Below are 26,521 nucleotides of genomic sequence, written 5' to 3' on the forward strand. Positions count from 1 at the left end.
GTCTGAGATTCATATCAACAGTTAACACTTTTTCATTGTTTTTTATCTTTTCCTTTAACATAGTTCGTATTACTCCCCATAACAATTGCTTCCTCTACTCAGCATCCCCAGTTTTGCTTTTTTCAAAGCCTTCTAGAAGTGATCAACAACATCTTGAAAAGCCTGACCCTGTCAAATTCAGGAGGCACATATGCAAGGAAATAGTGAGAGATATGTGGGTTTCAAAGTTCCTATATGAAAAAAAACATAGCAATATAGTAAATGATGGCAGATAAAGGCCAACATGGTCCATCCAGTCTGCCCAAAAAATGTGGCTAGGGTTCTATTTGCTGCTCTTACTGCTTTGTACAGGTTATCCCCCCCCCCCCCCCCCCCCCTCCGTACCCTCATCCCTCCCACACACTTTCTCTCACTCTTTCTCTCTTTTTTGTTTTTAGTGTTATCACTGCCGCTCTGGGGTGCAGATGTTCAAAACTCCGACGCTGTTCTGAACAACGCCAGAGTTTTATCACCCAGTCAGTGCAGCTAATCAGTTCCCTCATGGTCAATGCTAATGGCATGCAAATTTAAGCACGGTCATAGTGTTGAGCATGAGGGACAACTGCGGGTGAATTGTGCCTGGGCGTGTGCTCAAGAGCAGTGCGTTAGGCAGAGCTCTTGAACACATACCCAGAAAGCATAGGAGAAAAGCCCTGTCCTGTCAATTCTGGCTTGACAGGTCAGGGCTTAAGGCCCGGTGGTCCGGTGGACCCCAGGCTTCCCCAGGCCCCCCCCCAAAAAATAAAATTTTTACCTGGTGGTCCAGTGGGACTCTCCACCCCCAAAGGACTTTAACCTTTGCAGTCCCCCGCCCCCCCCCCCCCCATGGCCTACCTTGGAGGAAGAGGGACGGAGTCCTACACCTCCTCCAGTAGACGTCTCCTCAAAATGGCAGCACCCCGTCCTTCCTAGTGCATCCTGAGATGCACTTGGTGGGGCTAAAACGGTGGTCAGCAGGGCAGGGTGTCGCCATTTTGAGGAGGAGCACGCAGGAGGAGGCAGTAGAAATCCTTCTATCATTCTCCAACTTCATGGTAGGCCATGAAGGGGGTGTCCCAGCTAGGGGAGTCCCACTGGATCACCAGAGTTAAAGTCATTGGGGGGAGTTAGGGTCCCAGTGGACCACCAGGGTTAAAGTTCTTTGGGGTTGGGGGGTCCCACTGGACCACAGGTTTAAATTTTATTTTGGGGGCAGGCAGGGGCCTGGGGTTCACTGGACCACCAGGCCCTCACATCTTTGGGGGGTGGGGGGTCTGGAAGCATACAAATGCATGCTGAACAGGGTCTCCCCATTCCTTTCCAATGCCCTAGCAAACCCTAACACCAGCTCCAAGCTGGTGTAGGTTTGCCACAGGAGTAGCGCATTTATCTGACATGCTGCCCGCTGAACATTGGAAAGGAATATTAATGGCCCTATTTAGCATGCATTTGCATGCTATTAGCATTCAGAACCAGAGAGCTCATTATTTCAGCTCTTGCTGGCTCTGAACACTTTGCGGTAGCAAATGCGGGCGCTAGTGTGGCGCTGATAGCCTCTAATGCCCGCATTTGCTTTTGAGCATCTGCCTGTGAGAAGGTTACCCTACTCTGTGCCCTTTTTAAGGTATGTGTGTAGTTTCTTAAATTTGTTATAGTGATGAGAACATCATAATCAATAAAGTTATTTTGTCGTGACGTCACTTCGGGATTTTTCCTGGGCGTAGTAGCCATAAAACAGGCGCCTATAAAACCTATGGGGCGGAACTTTTTAAGGGCCTTGCAGTAGGAGGCCGCCTTAACCCTAGTCCCTGAGGAAAGTATTCTGAAACCCGCGGAGTCGGGCGTATTCAGGGGAAGACAAAAGGCCGGACACTCATTCATCTATAAGACATTTAAAACTGTGGAGAAGATAGCATGAAAGAACAACACAGATAAGTGTTCATTCATTGATTTTTTGATATCGATTGACACAGATTGTCATTAATGAGGATTAGGGCATGTGGCACCTTTGTAATTGGTATATATAAGGCTGGTTAGGCACACAGTGTTTGAAAAATTATACCAGCCTGTTAGCACTTATTCGGTGTTTTATCACATAAAAAAACGAGCAACCCGGTGAAAGAAGTGCTACACCACTAAGCAACAGAGAACTTCTGTGTGCTTCATATAGTGGGGTTATCTGAGGGTGCTCTAAACAAAATATTTTATTTTCTTTCAAATATGCTTTATGGCAATTTTGTGTAATTGTATATGAAATAGGTTTCTTATATCCTGGTTTTTGCAGTGGGAGGACGGATCGGCATATTTCTTTGACCTTGAAACAACGGACTGATTTCTGGGCCACAGTAAGCAGACCTTTGTGACACAGATCCATATGGATGCCACAAAAAATTTTAGTGGGATTATTGCCTTCTAACAAATGCTGGTCTTATTCTGAGGAACACAGTACACTCTTACTTTTACTGTTTGAATGTAGGCTGACATACCTTTTGGATGGACATATGGTCGATCATTACTGCCATTCTTGGAATTACAGAGAAACTAATGCCAGCACTGGTCATGCTTGGTTCTGTTATGTTACAAACAGGCTTATTTTCGAAAGGGATCGCCGGCGATCTTCCGACACAAATCTGGAGATCGCCCTGATCCTGGCCAAATCGGTATTATCAAAAGCCGATTTTGGCCGGCTTCAACTGCTGTTTCGTCGCGGCGCCGGCCAACCTTCAAGGGGGCGTGTTGGTAGGGTAGTGAAGGCGGGCAGAGGGGCGTGGGTACAACATGGCCGACTTCGCCTTATAATGGAAAAAAAGAGGCCGGCTCGGACGAGCATTTCGCCGGCCGGACTTGGTCCATTTATTTTTAGAACCAAGTCTGGAAAAAGTGCCCCAACTGACCAGATGACCACCGGAGGGAAGCGGGGATCACCTCCCCTTACTCCCCCAGTGGTCAACAACCCCCTCCCTCCCCCAAAAAAACTAAAACATTGTTTGGCAGCCGGTATGCCAGCCTGAAATGTCATACCCAGCTCCTTGACAGCAGTATGCAGGTCCCTGGAGCAGTTTTTAGTGGGTGCAATACACTTCAGGCAGGTGGACCCAGGCCCATCCCCCCCCCCCCACCTGTTACACTTGTGGTGGTTAATGTAGAGCCTTCCAAAAAACCCCAAAATCCACTGTACCCACATGTAGGTGCCCCCCTTCACCCCTTAGGGTTATGGTAATGGTGTAGAGTTGTGGCGAGTGGGTTTTGGGGGGGATTTGGGGGGCTCAGCACACAAGGTAAGGGTGCTATGCACCTGGAAGCTATTTTTTTTAATTATTTTAAGTGCCCCCTAGTGTGCCCGGTTGGTGTCCTGACATGTGAGGGGGGCCAGTGCACTACAAATGCTGGCTTCTCCCACGGCCAAATGCCTTGCATTTCGCCGGGTTTGAGATGGCCGGGTCCGGTTTCCATTATGGCTGAAAACCGAAGTCGGCCATCTCATATAAACCTGGTGATCCGCCGGTGATCCTGTTGTAAACCCAGCGAGCGATTTGGCCGACACCAACGTATTTGGAAAATACACTTGGCTCCGCCTGCTTACGGCACCGGCCCCGAAGATGGCCGGCCATCGATTTGGCCAGTGCGGTTCGATTATGCCCCTGAAAGTGATCTACAATTACACCAACAGAAATTGTTTAGCATTCTTATGTCCCTTGCTATTAAAAATGTACTAGTTAATTGAAAAAATAACAAGGTGCTTCACCAACACTTTTGGTGACAATCAGTGCTTCAAATTTATAAGTTTGAAATCTCATTAACTGAAAACTGGAAACCACTTGGCATAAACATAAAGTTTGGTTCAACATGGATACCTATTTATCTGCTATAACACATTAGGAACATAATAATTTTCTTTGTCACTTCTACTTGATCTGTATTATGACCTTTTTTTGGTGCAATATTTTCCTTTTCTTCAACTATTGTGATACTGGCAGTGGTATGTAACAAAGAGAGGGAACCAAGTACAGAAAAGGACCAAGCAGAAAAAAACAGCACGAAGGGCCTTTAAAAACAAAAGGGAAATATTTCCATTTTGAACCCATGCCTTGCTTATATTCTGTTCTACTATTGTTAGTTCTACTAGTTCTATGACCATTTTGTTTGCGTTTGTATTTGAAAATTCTAATAAAAGTTTCCTGGACAAAAAATAGTGTGAAACTCATTTAATTTTTGCATTGAGGGGAAATGTTCTATACTTTTATTCCATCCTCTTTATTCATCCTAGGTTTTTTCGAATTCTGTCACTGTTTTTGGGGCCCATGCAGGAAACCTTGCAGTACAGCCTGTACTCTATCATGAAATTAGTGCTCCAAAAATACCACAGCATGCTATAAGCAATGAGCATGCAATTTACTGCCCCTTTACAATTGCAGCTCATTGCTAAATGTCATTTTTTTTGTCAGTGCCTGAGAAGTGATTGATTCAAGCACTGACAGGAAGGGTGGCATTTTAAAAAATGCAAGCATGCCACAGCATTTTGTATTGGACCCTCCATCCCACAACCTGATGCCCTGACAAACTTCCCTCCACAACCAGACACCTCTTCCCACTCCCCCCTCCTACAAAAAAATATCCCTGTCTAGTGGCACCCAGCCCCCCAACATGACTGACTGCCCTCCCACCCTGACCCTTGAAAAATATCCCTGGTGTCTAGTGGTGCCCCTCCCTCCCACCCACCCCCAACCCAACTGGACTAAACAAAAAAGTCCCTGGTGTCTAGTGAGCCACCCCTAAACCACGTACCTTAAAATGAGGCAGGAGCAAAGCCCACTTGCTCCTAACTCCAGCATATCATCTTCAAAATGGTGGCACCCTGCCTCTTATGGTGCATCCTAGAATGCACTGGGCAGGATTAATCTGCTATATAAGGGAAAAAGCTGCCATATAAGGGGGTCTAGACAAGGGATCATGGAGTGGGTAGGTTCCACTAGATACCAGAAAGTTTTTTAGAAGTGGGAGGAGGGACAGGGGTCACTAGACTATCAGGACAAGTTTATTTTTTAAATATTGGAGGAAGGGGGAGGCAGGTCAGGGCCACTAAACTATCAGGCACATTTTTTTTTTAATATCTGGGCAGTAGGGAGAGAGTTGGGGATGATTCTGGGGGACCCATAAAGAAAGCAGGACCACTGCAGAAAGAATCTGGGGCAGGATGTTTGGGTTGGAGGGTGAGAATACCAATAGACATCTGTTCCTCTCAACTAGCCCTTCTACCTTGCCTGGACCTGGTGAAAAGTTTCCCATGAACAATGCATGTCAAAATAACATTTTTTTTTTAATTGCATGGCTGTGGAATTGTTTATGAGTGCATTGTTCTGCATGTTATTGCAGTGTGGTATGGTACTATACCTCATAGGTATCCAGAAATAATTTTTAAAGGGAAAAAAGGTGTTCGTATGTGAAAGAAAGAGAAAAGCCTGGTGCTATGCTTAGGCACCTAAGTAACTATGATAACAACAAGAAATCCCTGAGGGAGTGTTTTACTAAAGCTTGACTTGCGTTATGTGCAGCAGGGCCCATTTTATTTATTATAAATATGGGCAATATCTTTGAACTTCTTCAGTAGCAGGAACACTTTCAATGAGCAGCTTTCATCATTTGGCCAGATGTACAAAATTTAATTTGGAGATACACATTAGCAAAAAGTTAAAATGAGAGGAAGAAATATGTGAATTATTCTAATAATAAGAGACCAAAACACAGAATAGACTTAGAGGTTCCATACAGTAAATGCCAATTGTACATTAGTATTGGTTCCATTTGTGAACTACGAATATTAATTTTCATATTAATAGATCCAATTAACTACCCCTGCAAATGATTTTTCACACACACCATTGAATTTGGCAAAATCAGGCCCTAAATTTTTAACAGTTTAACTGTAAGGAAAAATTTTATTCTACAAAACTACAGAACAGTATAAGTACAGAACATGGCTCATGGAATTCATTCCAACTCTCTGCATGTAAATGTGTATGTGGGAGAAAGGGGGGGTTGTAGTGTTTCTATATATGTTTGTGTGTATCTGTTGACACTGTAAGGCAGCTCTGAACTAGGAGGAGAGGAGGGGGAGGAGAAGAGGATGTGGAGGAAATTTCTGTGCTGTAGAAGTGAAGTTCCTGCATATGGTTGGGTGGGGGGGGGGGGGGGGGGGGAGAAAAATGAAACTCCTCCAACATAGTGATTAAGAAATTGTATCTTTCAGACTAGCTTTCCCTCTCATCTCCTCCATTAATCACAAGCACATAGAAAGCACACACACACAATCGTGCCAAGGGCTGTGCAAATGATGTAGCCGCACAGGATGCAAGGGAGGTGGGGGTGCCAAAATTGCTTCCCATCTATTGTATCCTCTTGGCCTTGGTGCAGAGAGTGGGGAAGGTACACCAGAGGGCATGCCGCACAGGGTGCGATTCTGGCTCAGTACAGTCCTGCACACACACATGAAAGAATGTGTACACATACATACAAAGACACATGAAAACATGTACAAACAACCCCCCCCCCCAACATACATACACATTTACATGCAGTGGGGTTGAAAGAATTCCATGAGCCCTACTTGGTTTTCAATGTTGTCTGAACAGGATGAATCAAATCATAGCCAGACACTTGTAAGCTGTTTGGTGGCAGCTGTGAAAAATATTATCACATTACAGTTCTATTAATTCTAACTGTGGGTTATTTAGGGTAGCCTCAAGTAATTCACTATGAAGGAGCATGACAATATTTGAATGTCTTGTCGATAATGGAAAAGTCTTCAAATCACACACTGAGCTTTAAAATGAGAACTAATATAATCAACATGTATTTTACCATCGATTCTCTGATCTTTGGCTTGGGCAAACTGTCAGGGCTGTCAATGATAGATTTAATTGTTCTCCTTTGTATGTTTCTCCAATAGGCAGGTGCTTCAACTGGAGTGCATTGAGAGTTGAGTACATTTCTGAAATGATGGTATTTTTCCACTGGAAGCTAACATTCAGCGCATTAAGACGGCTGAGGGGAGATATGATAGAGGTCTATAAAATAATGAGTGGAGTGGAATGGGTAGATGTGAAGTGTCTGTCTATGCTTTCCAAAAATACTAGGACTAGGGGGCATGCGATGAAGATACAATGTAGTAAATTTAAAACGAATCAGAGAAAATGTTTCTTCACTCAACGTGTAATTAAACTCTGGAATTCGTTGCCAGAGAATGTGGTAAAGGCGGTTAGCTTAGCGGAGTTTAAAAAAGGTTTGTATGGCTTCCTAAAGAAAAAAGTCCATAGACCTTTATTAAATGGACTTGGGGAAATCTACTATTTCTGGGATAAGCAGTATAGAATGTTTTGTACTTTTTTGGGATCTTGCCAGGTATTTGTGACCTGGATTGGCCACTGTTGGAAACAGGATGCTGGGCTTGAAGGACCTTTGGTCTTTCCCAGTATGGCAATATTTATGTACTTACATACTTAACTCTAAAATTTCTGATCCAAGAAAAAATAAAGCATTTCAAACCTGAACCCCAATTTAGCCAGCGCAGATCTGAATGGTAATTCACATCAACATATTCATTATCTAAGAAGAAATTCCTTAACTGCACATGATTCAGTGCTCTTGTCAAAATATATCTGTCTTCACTACCATATTCATCATCTCACCAGGTTTGATAATTTTGAACACAAAGAGGGGCATTTTCGAAAGGGACGTCCAAGTTTTGATGAGGACGTCCTTGCAAAACGTCCCCATCTAGGGGTGGGGAAACCTGTATTTTCGAAACAAGATGGATTTTCATCTTTTGTTTTGATAATACGGTCAGGGATGCCCAAATCCTGAAAATTGGTCGTCCTTAGAGATGGTCGCCCTAGACTTGGTCATTTCTGATTTTTGGCAATAATGGAAACCAGGGACGTCCATCTCAGAAACCGCCAAATGCAAGCCATTTGGTCGTGGGAGGAGCCAGCACTTGTAGTGCACTGGTCCCCCTGACATGCCAGGACACCAACCGGGCACCCTAGGGGGCACTTCAGTGGACTTCATAAATTGCTCCCAGGTACATAGCTCCCTTACCTTGTGTGCTGAGCCCCCCAAAACCCACTACCCCCCCAACTGTACACCACTACCATAGCCCTTACGGGTGAAGTGGGCACCTAGATGTGGGTATAGTGGGTTTGTGGTGGGTTTTGGAGGGCTCGCTGTTTCCTCCACAAACAAAACAGGTAGGGGGTGGGATGGGCCTGGGTCCGCCTGCCTGAAGTGCACTGCACCCACTAAAACTGCTCCAGGGACCTGCATACTGCTGTCATGGACCTGAGTATGACATCTGAGGCTGGCAATCAATATTTTTAAAGATGTTTTTTGAGTGTGGGAGGGGGTTAGTGACCACTGGGGGAGTAAGAGGAGGTCATGCCCGATTCTCTCCAGTGGTCATCTGGTCATTTCGGGCACCTTTTTGTGCCTTGGTCGTAAGAAAAACACAGCCAGGTAAAGTAGTCCAAGTGTTCATCAGGGATGTCCTTGTTTCTTTCGTTTATGGCTCGAGGACATCCTAGTGTTAGGCACGCCCATGTCCCACCTTCACTACACCCCCTCCGATACACCCCCTTGAACTTTGGCCGTCCCTGTGACGGAAAGCAGTTGGGGATGTCCAAAATTGGCTTTCGATTATACTGATTTGGACGTCCATCTTCCGATTTATGTCGAAAGATGGGCGTCCTTCTCTTTCGAAAATGAGCCCAAAAGCTTCTCAGTGAATTGCACAATTCAATTTAACAGCATCTCTCAGACTTTACTGAAAACTAATGTTGCCAGCCCCTGCTGTGCTCCTGTCTTTGATGAGCCGCCATCTGTTATTTTGCTGTACGGCCTCTCACTAGGAAATAAGCCTTCAAATAGCAACAGATACAGCTTCAGAGATGAAATCCCCATTATTACACAAAAAGTATTGCTATGACAGAGAAGTCATTGCCAATATATGGAGAAGATGAATATTCTCCCCTTAAAGATAACTGCTCCTTTATGCTGCTTGCCCTCTGAGGTAGTATACTCCGTGAGAAACTAAGGGGTCCTTTTACAAAGCTGCGATAAAAGAGGGCCTGCTCTAGTGTCAGTGCGTGTTTTTGATGCGCACTGAGGCCCCCTTTTACCACAGAGGATTAAAGGCTGTCTCTTTTCTTAAAAAAAAAGAAATGGGTGTGCGGTATGTGAACCACTTAGCGCATGGCCATTTCGGGGGGTAGCACTTACTGCCACCCATTGAGGTGGCGTTAAGGGCTCCCATGCTAACCGGGCAGCAATTACCGCTGGGTAAGCACTGGCACTACAAAAATAGAAAAATGTTTGCAGTGCTGGAAATGGTGCGCACTGGGGGGTGGGAACCAGTGGCGTAGCCAGACTGCCAATTTTGGATGGGCCTGAACCCAAAGTGGGTGGGCACAAAAGTTTCTCTCTACCCCCCTCCCCCAGCAAAATTTAGTCACGCTAATCAGATGCATTTGTCACACAGGGTAAAGTGCTGCTTTTCAGTGCATCAGATTTCAGAAAATTTATTTAATAGCCTAACACCCTTTTCAATGAGCTTTCAGAGGCCAAAACCTCCTGCCTCAGGTCAGTATAATGCTGTTACGGTATCCTCGCCTGACCTAAAGAAGGAAGTATTGGTCTCTGAAACTTCATTAACACAGGTACCATATTACTTTATCCTAAATTAAAAATAAAATTATTTTCTTTACCTTTCTTGTATGGCCATTTACTTTTTCTCATTGTGTCGCTCCCAGTCTCTAGATTCTGCTTTCCTTCGTTTTCGCTTAACTCTTCTGCCACGGTTTCCTGGCCATTTCTCATTTTTCTCTCCTTTTTCCCTCTTTCTCCCCATCCTTCCATGTTTTCCCTCATTCTCTGCCATCCTTCCATCTGTTTTCCCTCTTTTCTCCCCATCCTTCCATGTTTTCCCTCTTTCTCCCCATCCTTCCATCTGTTTTCCCTCTTTCTCTCCCCATCCTTCCATCTGTTTTCCCTCTTTTCTCCCCATCCTTCCAAGTTTTCCCTCTTTCTCCCCATCCTTCCATGTTTTCCCTCATTCTCCCCATCCTTCCATGTTTTCCCTCATTCTCTGCCATCCTTCCATCTGTTTTCCCTCTTTTCTCCCCATCCTTCCAAGTTTTCTCTTTCTCCCCATCCTTCCATGTTTTCCCTCATTCTCCCCATCCTTCCATGTTTCCCTCTTTCTCCCCATCCTTCCATGTTTTCCCTCATTCTCTGCCATCCTTCCATCTGTTTTCCCTCTTTTCTCCCCATCCTTCCATTTTTTCCCTCTTTTCTTCGACGAGGCCCGCCCTGCATGCCAGCGCCAGCCCCCATTGCCGGCCACTGCTGCTTTTCCTGTTGAGCAGCAGGGCCGGCGCTACAAAAAAGAAGAAGCGCTAACGGCGCTAAGGACGAGAAATGTTAAAAAAAAAAAAAGCGCGGCACCGGCAGGCACTGTCTCGGCAGCCTTGAGGCATTGGCTGCTGAGGCATTGGCTGCTGGCTCGCAGGCTACTCCCGCCTGCGAGCCAGCAGCCAATGCCTCAGCAGCCAATGCCTCAAGGCTGCCGAGACAGTGCCTGCCGGTGCCGCGCTTTTTTTTTTTTTTTAACATTTCTCGTCCTTAGCGCCGTTAGCGCTTCTTCTTTTTTGTAGCGCCGGCCCTGCTGCTCAACAGGAAAAGCAGCAGTGGCCGGCAATGGGTGCTGGTGCTGGGCGGGCCTGGGCTGAAATTGGGTGGGCCTGGGCCCACCCGTAGCTACGCCCCTGGTGGGAACTACCACAGGGCTCCTGTGGTAGCCCAGCAGTAGTTCTGGATTGGCACGCAGCAATCCTATTACCACATACCAACCCTTTAGTAAAAGAGCCCTTAATATTCTAAACTCTTGTTTCTTTTCTGGACACACCACGTCCACTATTCCGCAGATGCACTCCTTTATAAAATCATCTGTCCTGATGGGAGTTTTAGCTCCTGAAAGCTAGTAAAAAAGAAAGAAGAAGTTTGTCCTATAAAAAGGTAACAGCTTACATTCTTTTACTTATTAACCTTTTATTTCTAAAATTTCAAGCAGACTAAGGGGTCCTTTTACAAAGGTGTGCTGAAAAGCAGCTTGCAGTCCATTTTGGGTCTCAGCCATAGACCTAGCAGTAAAGAATTTGGGTGGTAAGGACCTACGTGCATCAGATGGCACACATCCACCACGCGACTCTGAAAATAAAAATTATTTTTAAGACGCGCGTAGCAAATGCGTGCCAAAAATGTAATTACCGTAAGAGCCACGCGGTACTTGGGCGGTAAGTCCATTTTGGCGCACATTGGGCGCGCATAGGTGTCTAAGCGGCTTAGTAAAAGGGCCCTAAGACAGCAACCACATAACTGCCAGCAAAAGTCACTGCCAGCAAAAGGCTTTCCATGTTGTGAAACAGCAGTGCCACATCACAGCTTGCTCCAGTTGGATTTTTACTTGGTTTTATTACTTCAAAAAGTAAACATTGCTGTGCCAAGAAACCTGCCTCCAGCTCTGTTGCATCTTTCCTGTTCAAACAGCTTGTGCTTTGTTTGCTGATGTATTTTGATGTTGAATTCCTTCATTACTGCAAGTTTCTTGACAAATCACACAGATTTCTCTCTATATTTTGTAAAAAAAAAAATATATAGATATTCCTGCAGCCATTGGCCTTGGAACGGCAATCTGCGCTGTCCATCTTTCTCTTCTTTCTTTGGTTCACCATTGTGGTATTAATAAATTCAGAAGGGAAACACAAGTGTAGACTAAAATTGTTTACTTGGGATCAAGGATTGCCGGCCTCTTCTTTTCCTCAACTCGATTTCACAAAGATTCTGAAGCAATAAAAGCAAAGCAATAAAAATCACATCAATAGCAAAACAAGGAGGGGAAGATAAAAGGCCAAAACATGATTAAAATAATATAAAACTGGACTAGTCAATATCCCCTAAATTCTCTAAATGGCACTAAAAATTGCATGTGCATTTTAATAGAATAATCAGCCAATCAGCACTGATAATTTGGCCCTAACAATTATCAGTGCTAAATGGCATCAATTCAAATTTATGCATGCATTTTTAGGTGCCAGGATCCGTATATAAAATTTGCACATGAACCCAAAAAGGGGGCGTGGTCATGGGCAGATCAGAGGTGCTCCTCCTATTTATGCATGTTGTTATAGAATAAGGGGGATCCGCACCTAATTTAGGCTCAAGGATTTACACCAGACTTAGGTGGCATAAATCTTTGCATCTAAAGTTAGATTCAGATCCTGGCACTAAGCGCTATTCTATAAATGGCACCTACCATTGAGCGCCATTTATAGAATAGCAATTAGTGCGTTTTTTTTTCTAGGCAGTGATTTTTGGCACCATTTATGGACTATGATCCTATATATAAGCTTTCAGGATAAAAGACCAAGGTGACAATTCTATAACTTGGTGCCTCATTAGGGGGCCCTTTTATTAAGCTGTGGTAAAAGGGGCCCTGCGCTAGCGGTGGTGGCTGCTTTTGCCTCTTGCTGAGGCCTTTTTTATTGCAGCGGGTAAAAAGCTCAAAGAAATGGCCATGCAGAAGTTTGCACTTACCGTGTGGCTATTTCTGTTGGGAGAATTTACCACCACTCATTGAGGTGGCAGTAAGGGTTCCACACTAACCTGGCAGTAACTGGGTAGCATGAGGTGCTGCCCAATTACCACCGAGTAACCCCCTGCTGTAATATTTTTCTGGAATTTCTGGTAGCACCAAAAATGCTGCACGTTGGGGGTGGAACTACTGCCAGAGGCCACATTAGGCTTGCGGTAGTTTCAATTTGCCACACGGCAAACCTGTTACTGCATGGCAAACCTTTAGTAAAAGGGCCCATACGCTTCACATCATTTCTATAACGACATCTGTGTGCCAAAATGCCATTATAGAATATTAGCATAAACCCAAATTGGTGTGCTTAAATGTAGGTGTAACATTATACACCAGCTCAATGACAGGCATAAATTGGGATGCTTAAATGTGCCATGCAATGTGCAGAACTTATAAAATGTCTATGTTGCATGTATATTTATTTGTTACATTTGTACCCCACATTTTCCCACCTATCTGCAGGCTCAATGTGGCTTACATAGTACCGTAAAGGCAGTCGCCAAGTCCGGTAGAGGAACAAATACAAGGTGATGTTGTGGTCGAATAAGGAAGGTGTGTTTCAGGCACATTAGGGTCAAAAGTAGGGAAGGTTATATAGGGTCCAGTACGATCTTTGGTTTTTCTGTGTTGCAGAGTTTAGGACTTTATGCTCTGCCCACATCTGTGCCTCTCTTGCAGTTATACCCTATAGCACTTATACATTAACATATGGTACATGCATGTGCGTAAGTGGTGTGCCCAGTTATAGAATTGCCCTTATAAAGCCATTTTATTCCACTCTCATTAGTGTACTATGAATAAAACCCAAAATATCTGAAGGAGCCTCAGGACCGAGAGTGGAGTGCATTACCTACTGACTTGAAATCTATTGATGAAATTACCAACTTTCGTAAATCCCTGAAGACTTATCTCTTCAACAAGGCCTACAAAGAAAACCCACAGCCTTACTAAACTACTGCACCAACATGAGTCAAGAAAATCTATCTTCTATACTTACCCACCCAACTCTCCTCTCTTTTCCCCTTACTTAATCTTTGTACATCACTAATTTTATCTGCTATCCTGGAATGACAATGTCATAACAGAATCTGTAAGCCACATTGAGCCTGCAAATAGGTGGGAAAATGTGGGATACAAATGAAATAAATACAATAAAAATTTACTTTCTTGAGAAGGCTCAGGAAAACATTTTGGCTATACTGTTACATTCAAATAGCTCTTAAATGACACATATGTTCACGGGGAGGGTGGTGGACGCTTGGAATGCCCTCCCGCGGGAGGTGGTGGAGATGAAAACGGTAACGGAGTTCAAACATGCGTGGGATATGCATAGAGGAATCCTGTGCATAAGGAATGGATCCTCAGAAGCTTAGCTGAAATTGGGTGGCGGAGCAGGTGGGGGGAAGAGGGGTTGGTGGTTGGGAGGCTAGGATAGGGGAGGGCAGACTTATATGGTCTGTACCAGAGCCAATGATGGGAGGCGGGACTGGTGGTTGGGAGGCAGGAAATACTGCTGGGCAGACTTATACGGTCTGTGCCCTGAAAAGGACAGGTACAAATTCAAGGTAAGGTATACACATATGAGTTTGTCTTGGGCAGACTGGATGGACCATGCAGGTCTTTTTCTGCCGTCATCTACTATGTATGAATGCACAAGTTTTACAATGTCATGTGAAAAAGAGACCAGTATGATATCTGTTTTATGGCTGCAACCCCCATGGTCATTGTTTCAGTTTTTCTGGTGACCCCCTCCAAGGTACCTATATACTTCCAGCCAGGGTCGTGACCTCATTTGGGACACACTGGTATATTGGGAATTTGATATACTGCTTTTCTCATCACGCATGGCTGGAAGTGATGCACTCTACACTAAAACTGAGAAAGAAATCCATCATTGGACTGTAAAATGGTGTGGTAGCTATGTTATTCCACTTTTACTACTACTACTACTTATCACTTCTTTAGCACTACAAGGCATATGCAGCGCTGTACACCATACATGAAAAGACAGTCCCTGCTCAAAGAGCTCACAATCTAAATAGGACAGGCAAACAGACAGAACAACTAAGAGGTAAGGGAATTAAAGAGATGGGGATAAAAGGGTACAGGGCAAGTGAGTAGTGGTTAGGAGTCAAAAGCAGCGTTAAAGAGGTGGGCTTTTAGCCTGGATTTGAAAACAGCCAAAGACGGTAATAAATATAAGTAAAGCAAAACATAAAAAAAGAAAAGAAGATGATACCTTTGTTATTGGACTTAACAATATTGTATTGTTAAGTCCAATAAAAAAAGGTATCATCTTATTTTCTTTTCTATGTTTTGTTTTATTTCTATTTATTATCATTGCACAGGAAGGCACTCTAAAAAGTCATAAACACAACATACAGACATACTCATACATGGCTTAGGTGCTAACTATCTCAATCAACAGGCTCCCAATGACCGTACACCCAACAGGGAGACACCAGAATGCACAATCAAAAGTTTTGTGAATTCCTTATGCCATATGCAAACTCAAACAGAGGACTTTTCAAGCCCACCTTGGATTTCTTATAACAAAGCATTCCTGGATATCATAATCTCGGAAGTATCAAAGGTGAAAGAGGGCATATGACAAAAGATACTGTAGTGTTTCAGCAATTGTGAAGGTGTCTTCTCTTTCCAGGCTTCCCTCTTCCCTTATTATAGGGCACAGTCTAAATTAGTATCATTGCAGTTAGCTTATTTAAAATGATTTTTCTCCCAGTGCACAATTTACAAATATGTACACAATTTACCTATAATTCACTTGAAGATGATGATGCTGACAGGATAGGTAAGGCAGGCACATGTCCTTGCTCCCCATTATGGCTCAACTGATGTCATCATTCAGAATCCTGAATGTCCACCCTTAATGATATACCAATATTTGCACATCATTAAAGATCAACAGCTGGGGTTCTGAATGATGACATCTGCAGAGCAATCACTATCAGGAAAGACTGCGTACTGTTCTAAAAAAGCATGCACTCTGCAAATATAGCATGTTCTTTAGAAAGAGAGCACATGAAAAAAAAACATGATTTTTTTGTTTTTACCACTCATGTTGTCAATTACATGAAACATAGAATATGTCATTTACATTTCCTATATATAGTTTCAAATGAATGCATATCCATAATAAGCACGTGTAAAGATACTATCAAAACCTTTGGTGCTGAATGAGCCTTCCTTGTTGTGTACATTTTTCTGTAGTGAGCACAACTCCATCACCAAGGGGGTCTTTCACTAAAGCTTAGCTCCAGTTATCTGCAGCAGTGCCCATTTTATTCCTGTGGGCCCTGCTGCAGATAACTCAAGCTAAGCATTAGCAAAAGACCCCCCCAAGTGCATTTCCTTTCGGGAGAAGAATGCCTTCTTTGTGCAGTGAATGACATCTGTATCAGGTCCTTCAGTACTAGCACTTTCTGCTTTGTAGGTTGTTGAGACTTCCATGCTGCAAGTTAAGCTGAATAGTAGCTGCTTTCTTCACTAAGAGGGGCATAATCGAACGCGAACGCCCATCTCCATGGGCATCTATGTCCGCGAATGGGTACATGAAGGGGCGGGACAGACTGCATTTTCGAAAAAAATGGGCGCCTATCTTTTTTTTTCGATAATACGGTTTGTGCCCGGCAAATGCATCGGATTTGTGCGGATTTGAGCTGGGCGGTTTCGTTTTTCAGCGATAATGGAAACCGAAGGCACCCAGCTCAAAAACGAACAAATCCAAGGCATTGGGTCGTGGGAGGGGCCAGGATTTGTAGTGCACTGGTCCCCCTCACATGCCAGGACACCAACCGGGCACCCAAGTCCATAGCTCCCATCCCTTGGGTGCTGAGCCCCTCAAATCCCCCCCAAAACTCACTGCCCACAACTCTACACCATTACCATAGCACTTATGACTGAAGGGGGTCACCTACATGTGGGTTTTGGGGGCGGATTGGAGGGCTCCAATTTACCACCACAAGTGTAACAGGTAGGGGGGGGGGAATGGGCCTGGGTCCACCTGGGTGAAGTCCACTGCACCCATTAACAACTGCTCCAGGGACCTGCATACTGCTGTGATGGAGCTGGGTATGGCATTTGAGGCTGGCATACAGGCTAGAAAAAAAGTTGTTAAAGTTGTTTTTTTTAATGCTGGGAGGGGGTTAGTGACCACTGGGGGGGGGGGGGGTCAGGGGTGATCATCCTTGATTCCCTCCGGTGGTCATCTGGGCAGTTGGGGCACTTTTTTGGGACTTGTTCGTGACAAAAAAGGGTCCAAAAAAGTGACCCAAATTCACGGTAAAAACACCTTTTTTTCGATTATCGGCCGAAGGCACCCATCTCTCCTCGGCCGATAAACACGCCCCAGTCCCGCCTTCACCACGTTTCCGACAAGCCCCCATCAACTTTGCCCGTTTCCGCGACAGATTGCAGTTGAAGACGCCCAAAATCGGCTTTTGATTATACCAATTTGGGCACCTTTGTGAGATGGGTGCCCATCTCCCGATTTGGGTCGAAATCTGGGTGCCCATCACTTTCGAAAATAAGGCGGTAAGTATCCCTTGCTGAAACTGCAAAATCTCAGGACTGGGCTTACTCTTCTTTGTTGAGAGCTCAACCTTTGAAGGATGTTATCTTCAAGGTGTGTCTTTTTCCATATCCCTGGTTCTGAGTGGTGCTTCCTTTCACATCCTGGCACAACTGGGACAGTTAGGAACATGAAGGTGCAGTCCTAGAGAGCATGAGCAGTATTTTATGGCTGTCTATGGACATCTTCTGTTACAAGAAGTGATTTATCTTGGGGGAAAGAGCTCTAGAGCACCCGCTAATGTTTATAATTTTTAATATATATATATATTTATTTTAAATTCTCCACCAGTTGCCGATTAAAGCAACAAGATCTACAATTACACTGAATGAAAGGAATTAAATATATTTATTGGATTGCATTAACCTGCATTACCAGGTTTAAGAAAGAACAGACCATATATATATATTTAGCTTCAAAAGGTAAAATTATGTATAATCATACCTGATAATTTTCTTTCCATTAATCATAGCTGATCAATCCATAGACTGGTGGGTTGTGTCCATCTACCAGCAGGTGGAGATAGAGAGCAAACTTTTGCCTCCCTATATGTGGTCATGTGCTGCCGGAAACTCCTCAGTATGTCGATATCAAAGCTCCATCCGCAGGACTCAGCACTTAGAGAATTACACCCACGAAGGGACACTCTGCCCAGCTCACCACCGCCGAAACGGGGGAGGGGAATTAACCCAGCTCATCCCCACACAAGTGGGGGAGGGGAATCCGTCCAGCTCATCCCCGCGGAGCGGGGGAGGGACACCACCCCGCCGATGCGGGGGGATCTGGCTTATCCTGCAACCGCAACCGCGGGAGGAGCTGACTGACCCGAACACCGCCGAAGCGGGAGGGGTACAAAACTGCCCTACAGCCGCACGAAGCGGGAGGGAGTGCCGGCAGAATTATAAGTCTCAATCCAGCCCCGAAAAACGGAGGGGAGAGGAATGCAGCAGCTCACTGTAACACAAACTCGTCTTAACTCTTGAAGAATCCAAGTGAAAAAACTTGAACACGAAGTCTTTCTGAAGTAACTGAAGACTAAACTTGAACCTGAAATGCAACCAGAATAAAACAATACAGATATCTGGGAGGGGCTATGGATTGATCAGCTATGATTAATGGAAAGAAAATTATCAGGTATGATTATACATAATTTTACCTTCCATATCATCAAGCTGATCAATCCATAGACTGGTGGGATGTACCGAAGCAGTACTCACCCAGGGCGGGACATAGAAATCCCTGACCGCAACACTGAAGCTCCAAACCGGGCCTCCGCCCGAGCAGCCACAGTCAAGCGGTAATGCTTGGAGAATGTATGGGCCGAAGCCCAAGTTGCCGCCTTGCATATCTCTTCCAAGGAGACGGAACCGGCCTCTGCCATCGAGGCCACCTGAGCTCTTGTGGAGTGAGCTTTCAGCTGGATAGGCGGCACCTTCCCTGCGGCCACATAAGCCGCTGCAATTGCTTCCTTGACCCATCTTGCCACTGTAGGCTTAGCAGCCTGCAGACCCCTACGAGGACCCGCAAACAGGACAAACAGATGATCCGATTTCCGGAAATCATTGGTCACTTCCAAGTATCTGATGATGACTCGTCTCACATCCAGATATTTAAGAACAGAGTACTCCTCTGGGTAGTCTTCCCTACGAAAGGAAGGGAGACAGAGCTGCTGATTCACATGGAAGCGAGAAACAATCTTGGGCAGGAAGGAAGGCACTGTGCGAATAGTCACTCCTGCCTCAGTGAACTGCAGAAAAGGCTCTCGACATGAGAGCGCCTGGAGCTCGGAAACTCTTCTGGCTGAAGTGATAGCCACCAAAAAGACTGCTTTCAACGTCAGGTCTTTCAGAGATGCTCTCGACAAGGGTTCAAACGGCGGCTTCTGCAATGCTCTTAGCACCAGGTTGAGATTCCACGCAGGCACCACTGAGTGCAGAGGAGGGCGCAGGTGATTAACTCCCTTGAGAAAGCGCACCACATCTGGCTGGGAAGCCAGGGAAGCACCCTTCAGGCGGCCCCTGAAGCAAGCCAGAGCCGCTACCTGGACCTTAAGGGAACTGAGCGACAGGCCTTTGTCCAGACCTTCTTGCAGGAACGCCAACACTGAAGAAATTGGAGCAGTGAAGGGAGAAAGTGAGCCTGCTTCACACCACGCTGCAAAGATACGCCAAACCCTGGCGTAAGCAGTAGAAGTAGAGCGTTTCCTCGCTCTCAGCATAGTGGCGATGACCTTGTCTGAGAAGCCCTTCTTCCTCAGACGCTGCCGCTCAATAGCCAGGCCGTAAGACCAAAGGGGGAGGGATCCTCCATCACCACGGGACCCTGATGCAACAGGCCCTGCTCCACTGGCAGCCGCAGAGGATCGTCGACTGAGAGCCTGATCAAGTCCGCATACCAGGGACGTCTGGGCCAATCCGGACCCACCAGGATTATCCTGCCGGGGTGTCTTGCCACCCGGTCTAGGACCCTGCCCACCATGGGCCAGGGTGGGAACACATAGAGAAGCTCTTGTGTCGGCCATTGTTGGAGAAGAGCATCTACTCCCAGGGATCGAGGGTCCCGTCCTCTGCTGAAGAAGCGCGGCACTTGGCAATTGGCCGATGACGCCATCAGATCCAGGCTCGGCTGGCCCCAGCGCTTCGTGATGTCCAAGAACGCCTGAGCAGATAGCTGCCACTCTCCGGGCTCCAAGGTATGGCGACTGAGAAAGTCCGCCTTGACATTCATGACTCCGGCAATGTGGGCCGCTGACAGCTGTTCCAGGTTCGCTTCCGCCCACTGGCATAGACTCATAGCCTCCTTGGCTAGAGGGGCGCTCTTGGTACCTCCCTGGCGGTTGACATAGGCCACAGCCGTGGCATTGTCCGACAGTACCCGTACAGGCTTCAGCACCAGTAACGGGATGAACTCCAAAAGCGCCAACCGAATGGCTCTGAGTTCCAGGAGGTTGATAGACCACTTCGCCTCTGCAGGAGACCAGAGCCCCTGCGCTGTCCTTCCTAAGCAGTGGGCTCCCCAGCCCGACAATGAGGCGTCCGTCGTGACGACAATCCACTCTGGGGTCACCAGAGGCATTCCCGCAGACAACTTGTCTGTCTGCATCCACCAGCTCAGCGCCTTGCGCACTGCTGGATCCAAGGGAAGACGCACCGCATAATCCTCCGACATCGGAGTCCAGCGCTGCAGCAGAGAGTGTTGTAGTGGTCTCATATGAGCCCTGGCCCAGGGCACTACTTCCATCGTGGCCGTCATAGAGCCCAACAGCTGCACATAGTCCCAAGCCCGAAGAGGAGAGGCTACCAGGAACTGGTCCACCTGAGCCTGAAGCTTGACAATCCGATTGTCTGGCAGGAACACTCTGCCCACTTGGGTGTCGAATCGAACTCCCAGATACTCCAGGGACTGAGTCGGGCGCAGCTGGCTCTTCTCCCAGTTGATGATCCATCCAGGGAGCTCAAAAGAGCAACTACCCGGTCCACAGCTTTGCCGCACTCTGCATAAGAGGGGGCTCGGATCAACCAGTCGTCCAGATAAGGATGGACTTGTACTCCTTCCTTTCGCAGGAAGGCCGCTATGACCACCATTACTTTGGAAAAGGTCCGCGGAGCAGTAGCCAACCCGAACGGGAGGGCTCTGAACTGGAAGTGTCGTCCCAGGACTGCAAAACGCAGAAAGCGTTGATGAGAAGGCCAGATGGGAATATGCAGGTACGCTTCCTTGATGTCCAAGGATGCCAGGTACTCCCCTGCCTTCACTGCCGCTATAACAGAGCGGAGAGTCTCCATGCGAAAGTGCCGCACTTTCAAGGCCCGATTGACCCCTTTGAGGTCGAGGATAGGCCGGACAGAACCTCCTTTCTTTGGTACCACAAAGTAAATGGAGTAACGCCCCATGCCAAGCTGACTTTCTGGCACCGGAACGACCGCACCCAGGCGGATCAGATTGTCCAAAGTCTGTTGCACTGCCACAGCTTTGACCGGAGACTTGCAGGGAGAGAGTACAAACCCGTCTCTTAAGGGTCGGCAGAACTCTAGCTTGTAGCCGTCTCTGATGACTTCCAGCACCCAAGTGTCTGAAGTTATTGTGGTCCACTCGCCCAGAAACGAGGACAGCCGTCCTCCAATCTGCACTGGGGCGTGGACCAATACCCCGTCATTGGGTACGAGACCCTGAGGGAGGACCGGAGGGAGCACCTCCGGGACGGCGGTCTCTGCGAAAGGAATGCTGCTTGGGGGAGAAATTCCTCTTAAAGGAAGAGGGGGCAGAAGAACCCGACCTGCCCGGGCGGTACCGACGGGCTTCCTGAAACCGTCCTCTGGAGGGACCGGGACGAGCACTAGCCCGAGCCCTGACCGCCGGTAACTTCTTGCCCTTAGACGTGCCGAGATCGGTCACGATTTTGTCCAGCTCGACCCCAAAGAGCAGCTTGCCTTTAAAAGGCAATTTAGCCAGGCGGGATTTAGAGGCGTGGTCAGCAGACCAATGTTTCAGCCAAAGCCACCGCCGCGCAGAGATTGTCTGAGCCATGCCTTTAGCTGAGGCTCTCAAGACATCATACAGCAAGTCTGCCAAATAGGCTAAGCCCGATTCCAGGGCTGGCCAATCAGCCCTCAAGGAATGGTCCGATGGGGAAGCCCGCTGCACCATAGTCAGGCACGCCCTGGCCACGTAGGAGCCGCAAACTGAGGCCTGCAAACTTAAAGCAGCCGCCTCAAAGGACGACCTTAAAGCCGCCTCCAATCTTCTGTCTTGGGCGTCCTTCAAGGCCGTGCCACCTTCCACCGGCAAAGCCGTTTTCTTAGTCACCGCAGTGATTAAAGAATCCACGGTAGGCCACAGATAGGCCTCACGTTCACTCACAGCCAAAGGATAGAGGCGGGACATAGCCCTAGCCACTTTAAGGCTCGCTTCTGGGACATCCCATTGAGCCGAAATTAAGGTGTGCATGGCATCATGCACGTGGAAGGTTCTAGGCGGGCGCTTCGTCCCCAGCATAATGGCAGAGCCAACAGGGGCTGAGGGAGAGACGTCCTCCGGAGAGGATATCTTCAAAGTGTCCATGGCCTGTAACAACAGGTTGGGCAAATCCTCTGGGCGAAAAAGCCGCGCTGCAGAGGGGTCATCCGCTCCATCCGAGCGGGGATCCGTCTCCTCCAAGGAATCCGCAAAGGACCGTTGGGAGACCTCAGACACGCTGCCCTCATCTACATCGGAGGAGACAAATTCCTCCAAGGCCTGAGAATCAACCCGAGGGCGTTTACCTCTGGGAACCTCAACCTCTTTACCAGACGAGGGAGCGGGGGCAGCGTTGTGCATGAGGAAGGCCTGATGCAACAGCAAAACGAACTCGGGGGAGAAACCCCCCAGACTGTGCACTTCCGCAGCCTGGGCAACAGCCCTAGGCGCGCTCTCAACCGGCGCTCGCAACAGCGGGGGAGAGACATGCTGCGCATCCATAATGGCGTCCGGCGCGAAACTCCGCGAGGGAGCCGCGCGGGAAGAATGGCTCTTAATTTTAGCCGCTTCTGTGCCGTCGCCCAAATTAAGGGCGTTCATGGCATTAATGTCTCCAACCTCAAGGGCGGCCCAAGAAGAAGCCGGCCGAGCCGCGTGGCCGGCCAAGATGGCGGAGGCGAGGAGCGGGGGATGGGCGTTTATGGCGGGAAAAACCGCCACGCCGGAGGAAGGACCGGGACATTCATCGGTCACGAAACTGTCACCCAACAAGGGCGAATCAGGCTTTAAGACCCCCGCATCCCCTCTAGAAGCGCTCAAGCGACCCGGGGAGCGACCCTTTGCGCCCTCGCCCTCCGACGCCATGTGCCACGAGGAGAAGAATCGGGGAACCCCCGCCCGCTATAAAAAGGTAAAAATTACCTGCTGTCCGCTCCGAGTTGTAACGACCTGGTGTCTCAGTGAGTAGCTGCAATAGACGCTTAAATAAACGTCGAAATAAACGCCTTTAAGGCCGTTCAAAAATTTTTTTTTTTTTTTTTAACGGAGCCAGCGGGAGGGGGGAGAAAAGGAGGGACCTGGCACCACCAGGTTTGCACTTGCTCAAAAGAGCCCTCAACCCCAGGCACTCAACAAAACCTAAAAATTAGGCTTGGAGGCCTAGCCAGAGCTGCTGCTGTGTGTGACCACCACCTGCTGAGATAGAGAACATACTGAGGAGTTTCCGGCAGCACATGACCACATATAGGGAGGCAAAAGTTTGCTCTCTATCTCCACCTGCTGGTAGATGGACACAACCCACCAGTCTATGGATTGATCAGCTTGATGATATGGAAGGGTTTATTAAGTTACAATATGATTAATGAAATCATATAAGGTTACAAGCGAGAGATAGTTCTTTTAAGAGATCTTTACAGATAATCTGTGCTTAAGTAGCAGGTTTTTAAATCAGAGGTTAAAACTTACAGAACAGTCCTTGTTATAGAGCATGCTGTGGTCCAGTGAAGAGCCATGAGGCAGAGGCAGGTCTTCACAGCAGCAGATTTCCAAGAGCAGGCAGGTCCCAAGAGAGAGAGCTGGGCTGTTTCCAGGCTTTTTATAATGTTCCCTGAGTCCTGGATAGTGTAGTTTGCAGGGAATCTTGGGTATTGTAGTTTGCAAGGGGTCACATGCCATTAGCCCTTTGTCTTTACATGTGCTGAAGGCTTATCTGAAGGGGGGGGGGGGGGGGGGGGAGCACTGAGTCCTCTGTGGCAAGTGGTTTATGGCTTCCTGTCAGGGTTGCCAGGTAGAATTTTTTTTTCCAGCCCAATCCGGGCCAGAAACCAGCCCAAAACCCGCCCAAACACAAACCCCGCCCCTGACACCCCCACCCCCGCGTCACCGGCCCCGCCCCCGCCGTCACCGGCCCCGCCTCCCACGTCATCGGGCCCGCCTCCCCGTCATCAGCCCCGCCTCCCACGTCATCGGGCCCGCCTCCCCGTCATCAGCCCCGCCTCCCCGTCATCGGCCCCGCCTCCCACGTCATCGGCCCCGCCTCCCACGTCATCGGCCCCGCCCAAAACGTCACTAACCCCGCCCAAAAACGTCACTAACCCCGCCCCCCGCGGCCGAAAAAAATCAAAAAGCCGCCCAAAAAGCCGCCCGGAAAGCTTAAAAAACCGCCCAAAAAACCGCAACCCGCCGCGGGCAAAAATTTCCCGCGGCGGGTCGCGGAAAACCGCCCAATTGGGCGGTAAAACCGCCCACCTGGCAACACTGCTTCCTGTTTATTCTTTCATTCTGAGTCAAGAGCTGGAGTTATACCTTCCCAGACTCTCTGTCTGCTGGTGGAGATATCTTGATGAGCCTTCAGGTACCCACCTTAGTCAAGCTTTTGTTAAACAGTCCTTCAAGTGGGAGGGGGGAGAGGAAGTTTGAAAACTTCTGAAGTAGTGCCTTTTGTCCTTCTAAATGTTCCCAAAGGGAGGGGGAGAGGAGCTTGGAGTGAAAGCCAGTTTCTGCTGCAGTTTCAATATGTTTTTAAAGCTGTACAAATATATTGGTATATATATATGTATCTGATCCAACACACCATCATGCTACATATATTTCAATAATCCTGACAATTAAACTGATACCAAAAGCACCTTTCGAAGCCAAGTCAAGTAAGGACAAACTCAATTTTAAAGATTTACATCTTACTCCCATTTTTGTTTGATTTTATGAGTAGGGAAAATGGAACTCACAAAGAAAAGAAGAAAAAGAAACATTCTGTTCAGTAACAAAACTAAGAGAAAACATACATTGCATTCAGGTGATAGCAAGGAAGAAACAAACTGAAGGAACTTGTAAGGCAGTGGCTAAAACAGTAAACTGCTGTGATAAATGCTGAATGTTCGGCCAAGCATATAGAAACTAAGTAGGATTTGCATTTGACTTGGATTATTATTTTAAGGAGGACATGTCTCACAGCACAAAAAAAATATTTTCATGTAATACTGGGCAAAAACCATTTGTCGTATTCCAAATCCGAAGTCAGAATTGTTGTAACATGTCAGGAAATTTTGTTATGCATAAGTTTGCCCAAATGAATTAAGCACTTGGAAAGCATTGAATAATTTTTTACAGAACGAATTTTACTCCAACAATTACCTGATCTACATAAAAGTTTTCGTAGTATATGAACATGTAATGGAATAACAAAATTTCAAAAAATGTCTCGTATTCCAGTTTAAAGGTCTTACTTCAGCAAGGTCCAGTACTGTTAAAGTGCTTCAGGCATCTGCTTTTGCGTTTGTGACCGGTCATATTTTGCCGTTGCAAAAACCAGCAGTAGTCTCCCATCATGTTGGGATTCCAGCGGCCTTGATATCTGTTCTCCATTGTAGAAATGTCTTTATTGAACCTCTCTCCATGTTTGTCACTTACGTGTCCCAAATTGGGTGGGAAAAAGTCAAGATGGGAATGTAATAAAAATGCATTTTCAATGACATTCGGCAGCCAAGTTGTTCATATGCTTTAAGCATGTTGTCTCAGCATAGTTTTCAGCTCGTCTGTTCCCAAGGAAGTTCTGCACTACTAGCCAGTGGTGTGCTGGTAAATTTTTAACAACAGGCTTTCTCCCCGGTCCACCTCGGCGCCCCCCCCCCCCCCCATCCACCACTGCGCCTCCCCCTGTCCACCTCTGCGCCCCCCATCCACCTCTGCACCCTCCCCCCTGTTCACCTCTGCGCCCCCCCCAAAATTGCAGAGCTGGCTATAGCCGGGGGGGGGGGGGGGGGGGGGGCAATGCATTACTCTCTCCAGGAAAAAAAATTTAATGATCCCAGGTTCCAATCTAATTCATGTTTAATGTGGGATAAAGTGCCATAAATAAGTAAATAAATATAAACTTTTAATGTTGAGCACCTGATTCTCAAAGTGAACATATTCCAAATACTATAATGAAAATAAATTGATTTTTTTTCTACCTTTGTTGTCTGGTGACTGTTTTTCTGATCATACTGGCCCAGAATAAAAAACAGCCCTTCTCTCTAGCAATAATCACTTCCCACATTTGACTCCAGTACCTGATTAAAACTAACAAATATGAACAAACTGCACCTGGCTCTTTTATATCGTTTGGCAAGGGGGAAGCATTGAGAATGCCCTCCAGCAGAAAGCATTAAAATAATATGCATATTTTTAGCACAATGCATCCGCTTGCTTGATAAACACAAGTTATTTCTGAAACATATAATTTTGCTATGCAAAAACCAACATTATTTTAGTATGTTTTTGCA

The 26,521-nt window shown here is 46.8% G+C and overlaps 1 long non-coding RNA gene across 1 annotated transcript in view; it reads right to left on the reverse strand.

Moving 5' to 3' along the window:
* Window positions 1-11,365: 11,365 nt before the first annotated feature.
* The window catches only part of LOC115468700, a 39,596-nt gene continuing 24,440 nt past the window's right edge, over window positions 11,366-26,521 (reverse strand). The window contains exon 5 of the long non-coding RNA XR_003941907.1: window positions 11,366-11,907. This is a non-coding gene — a long non-coding RNA (uncharacterized LOC115468700). The remainder of the gene's footprint in view (window positions 11,908-26,521) is intronic.

This window comes from Microcaecilia unicolor, chromosome 1 (genome assembly GCF_901765095.1).
Source record: "Microcaecilia unicolor chromosome 1, aMicUni1.1, whole genome shotgun sequence".
Lineage (NCBI taxonomy): Eukaryota > Metazoa > Chordata > Amphibia > Gymnophiona > Siphonopidae > Microcaecilia > Microcaecilia unicolor.